Consider the following 4872-nt stretch of genomic DNA (forward strand, 5'->3'; position numbering starts at 1 on the left):
TGACCAAACAACACAACAAAGACAATGATCCAACTGTACTGCCACATCCAGACTCAGTGTAGGTCTGTAGGCCTCTTGGACCTTCATGTGAACCACTGCGTGTTGACTGGAGGTGAAACATGACTGACTGCTGTCCTCCTACCTGGACAATGCAATCTCACTTTCATTCTGCTGCAGATGGCCATTTTCATTTTACACCGTCCAAATTTACAGCTCAGGGCGCTGGGATGAATTCCAAATTGTGTGCAGATACAGGCCTACACTTCAAATAATTATGAGAAAAATCCAACGTAAAGAGAGCACTTCCATTAGGAAATAGTCAACATGAAATTTCGTCTTCTACTGACACCTGCTGGTCAAATTGAATAGTTGCAAATATTGTGAACAAGTTGTCATCTAATTCTAATCCTAAACAATATGGCCATTCCAAGTCAAGTATTAAGACAATTAATCAGGTTTGTACTGCTTGATTGAACACATTCATCCCGTTCCAGTGCACTAAAACCCACTTCCCTTCAGGACCGTGTCAGCGAAGCCAAAACTTCCTTGAGTGACGCTGTTTCCCAGCATGCAATGCGAGCTAGCGATTTCACAATACTATTTCATCACAAACATGGATGTAAAAAATAAAAAGGGACGAAAAATGAAACTTCAGGAACACCAACCATTGCAATACAAGCAGAACTGGGCCGAAGTTTTATATTATGTACACTATAATACAGCCTTCTGGTGGACAAGCCATACTATTTAAGCGGTGTCCTCCTATGGCACTTCCGTGGGTGGAAGCTCATCGTAGAGGTCACGTGCTGGTTGCGCGTCACTCCACCGATCACCTCGAGGCCCTTGCAGGGGATCTGCAGGGTATCTGATTCAGTTGAGTATATGGAAAATATGGGTCGATGGTCAGTTGTAACAAGAGAAGCTTGCTGGCAAAAATAATGTACTACAAGTGAATGTCACACTTTATTTTTTTTTTGTATGAGCATTTAAAAAAAACAACATCATGACAATCGAATACAGACACACACCCGAATCCAACAAGAACGAGAGTTTGGGGTCCGTAGCGACGGCACAAAGCGTAGCATCGAAGTGTTGTTGTAACACTCCAACAGCAAACAACGTTCTTGTCTGCCTTTTAAAATAACCAGGAGCACAAGAAATAGGGTACACCTTATCTGCAAAGCAAGTAACACGTACATTATGAACTATCGTTCCATATCATAATAGATTTAATATGTCAACCGAAAGCAGCTGACCGGCTGAAAAGACTCACTCCACCCCCTAGTGTTGTGAGGAGGACACGTTCCCGTCAATAATTTGAATTTCTCAGCTGCATGGATACGGGGACCAAGCTGAGAACTCCGATTGGACGAGAAAACAGAATTATTGCTTAGTCCGATTAAGCTCTGCATGTAAACACACTGATTAATTAACATCGGCGCTTCCACACACGCACATATATATGTATATATATATATATATATATATATATATATATATATATATATATATATATATATATATATATATATGTATGTATATATACATATATAAATAAACCTCTTTCAATGAACTCCAAAACATACATGGTCAAAATCCATATTATTATGTTGTTGTTGTTTTTAAATGCTCATACAAAACAAAAAGAAAGTGTGACATCCACTTGTAGTACATTATTTTCGCCAGTAAGCTTCTCTTGTTAAGACTGACCACATACAAAACAAAAAGAAAGTGTGACATTCACTTGTAGTACATTATTTTCGCCAGTAAGCTTCTCTTGTTAAGACTGACCACATTGACCCATGTTTTCCATATATTCACCTGAATCAGATAACCTGCAAGGACAAGGACCTTGTCTCAGACCTTCCCCGAGGTGATCGCTGGAGTGACGCACAACCAGCACGTGACCTCTACGATGAGCTTCCACCCACGGAAGTGCCATAGAAGGACACAGATTAAATAGTATGGCTTGTCCACCAGAAGGCTGTATTATGGTGTACATAATATAAAACTTCGGCCCAGTTCTGCTTGTATTGCAATGGTTGGTGTTCCTGAAGTTTCATTTTTCCCCTTTTCCCTTTTTATTTTTTACATCCATGTTTGTGATGAAATAGTATTGTGAATCGCTAGCTCGCATTGCATGCTGGGAAACAGCGTCACTCAAGGAAGTTTTGGCTTCGCTGACACGGTCCTGAAGGGAAGTGGGTTTTAGTGCACTGGAACGGGATGAATGTGTTCAATCAAGCAGTACAAACCTGATTAATTGTCTTAATACTTGACTTGGAATGGCCATATTGTTTAGGATTAGAATTAGATGACAACTTGTTCACAATATTTGCAACTATTCAATTTGACCAGCAGATGTCAGTAGAGGACGAAATTTCATGTTGACTATTTCCTAATGGAAGTGCTCTCTTTACGTTGGATTTTTCTCATAATTATTTGAAGTGTAGGCCTGTAGTTGATGAGGAATCACGGTGTGCTAACGCTACTCAAACAGCTTCGATGAAAAAAGGGAGTGTGATTTAGGTTTGTGGTACATTATGACAATCTTGGACTTGCAAGACTGAGGCGATGGTTCAATTCCCATCAATGTGTATTATATATGTGTTATTTAGCTCATCTATTCTACATTTTAAATAGATCACATTTGACATCTGACCCACTGAACACTTACTATTGAACATATTTTTAAACTATGGGCTATTTAGTCTTGTTTTAGGATATAATATAATTCATTGCACAAACTGTCAGGCTAAGTATAAGAGCTATAGTCTACTACAATCAGTCGTGCCAAAAAAGAGACATTGTCTTTATTTTTCATTTTTATTTTATTGTGTCAGCATTGAACCATACAAGGACATACAATGAGGATACTCATTATAATATTGATGAAGTGTTGTTGTTTCATGTTTTGTTGGCTGTTTCAAGGGTTTATTTAGTTTGTTGTGACACAATCTAAGGTTCAATTTGTAAAGAAATAAAAGTTTTTGTGAAAAAAGATAGTGGTCAAAGCGATTGATATTTGTGTTTGTGTTTTTTGTAGTCTTGTCTGGATTTGTCCTGTTCGTTTCTGGTCTGTGTTTGTGTTCCCACTCTTGGCCTTCACCTTGTCGTGGTGAGTGGGCTTTTAACTAAGACAGGCCAATTATATATATTGTGTGAAGCCAGCAAAACAGTCATTATTATGAGAATTACAACTGAAGCACACTAAATAATACACCATAAGTCACATTTTGCTTTTCTGTTATTAATCTAATGTGTGTTATGTCAAGCCTCCACAGTGGCGTGCTGCAGTCAGGATGAGACGAACAAGGTGAATGGATGGACGGATTGATGAGCCCAGCGAGCCTCCACCATCCACAGACAAGCCAGTCCCATCTTCTACCCAGAAGGATGTCTCTTCCATCTATCTTTGCCTGCCAGGGAAATGCAACCAAACATAGTAATTACAGATGGTGTTGTCTCTGTTAAAGTGACACATGGGAAAAAAAATATATATATATGTTTTGTTGATTCATGTTCATGAAAATAACAATCGAACAGATTTTCTTCATTCTTCCAATGAGTTTCGCAAACAAACATGGAATTTTCTTTTGATCATACAAATACGTTTGTAGATTATATAAAGACAATTATAAAACACATTTGTTGTGGTTTTATATTAAAGCAGATAGTCAAACGTAAATGTAGCATGGTAATGTTGCGAAGACACATTTATTTTTGTTTTTCTTTGTTTCTTTAGAAGCTTTTATTTTGGTTTTCTGTGGAAGCACAACAGACAACACACATGTTAACGTCCACTACTACGGTTCGCTCCGCATAGGTCTCACGAGCCACTTGAGAGACTTCCTCTCGAGCGTTATCTACTTTTTACATTTCAAAACACAGATCCATACCCGACTTCGACTTGAACTTATTAATCATGTCGTTTCCCACATTTCCCACATCACTCAAAGACGATACATTCAAAACGTAAATTTAACTCACATACCCTCGATCTCGAGGGTATGTGTCCTCGACTTCAATTACGAAACAGCCACACATACATTTGCTCTTATTTTCAACCATTTCCCCTTCTCACCTGTGGAAGCACAACAGATAACACACACGTTAACGTCCGCTACGACGGTTCGCTCCACATAGGTCTCATGAGCCACTTGAGACCTCTCTAGCGTTATTCCCCGGGGAGAACACGACCTCCACTGGTAGAAGTGGGTAACTGCACCCTGCTCACTGATCACTCTCACACACGCCACAAACCACAACAAAAGCAGGAACAGTGCTTTGCCACAATTATGCTACATAAACACGTCCTGGTCCCCTCTGGATCCTCTTTTCCGGTCCTCGCGATCACTCTCTTGGCTGCGGTGGGCATGGTTCTTCCTTTGTCAGGGCATTCTCTGGCCCAGTGACCCATTCGGCCGCAGATGTGGCACGCCCCCTTTTCGCCTCTGTCTCCGCTAGTCGCCCTTCGTCGGTTGTCGTTGTTCCTGTAGGGCCGTCTCGCCGTGTCACTGAGGTGCTTCATCATGGTGAGGGAGGCACGCTTTATCTTCTTGTCCTCTGCATCGCTGGCCTCCTGCAGAAGCCTCTCAGCGTGCACTGCATGACGTCGGACCTCTGTCAGCCGGGCATCTTCAATCCCCACGCAGCAGCTTGTGTTAACTGCTTTGGCGATCTGGGGGAGCAGCCCTTGTCTGAAAGCAGTGATGAGGCTGGCCGTTTGGTTGACGGCAGTCCTGATGAACGTGGCGACGCTGCGGCGTCGGTGCTGGAGTGCGCAGGGTTGTACGGTGGTAGCGTTGGATGAGGGCAGGCGGGAGGAGGGAAGACAGGCATGTCCAGGAGAGGGTCCCTCGGGCCTGTAAG

Source organism: Nelusetta ayraudi, unplaced genomic scaffold, assembly GCF_046127955.1.
Source record: "Nelusetta ayraudi isolate G7.1 ecotype Tasmania unplaced genomic scaffold, CSIRO-AGI_Nayr_v1 ptg000064l, whole genome shotgun sequence".
Classification (NCBI taxonomy): domain Eukaryota; kingdom Metazoa; phylum Chordata; class Actinopteri; order Tetraodontiformes; family Monacanthidae; genus Nelusetta; species Nelusetta ayraudi.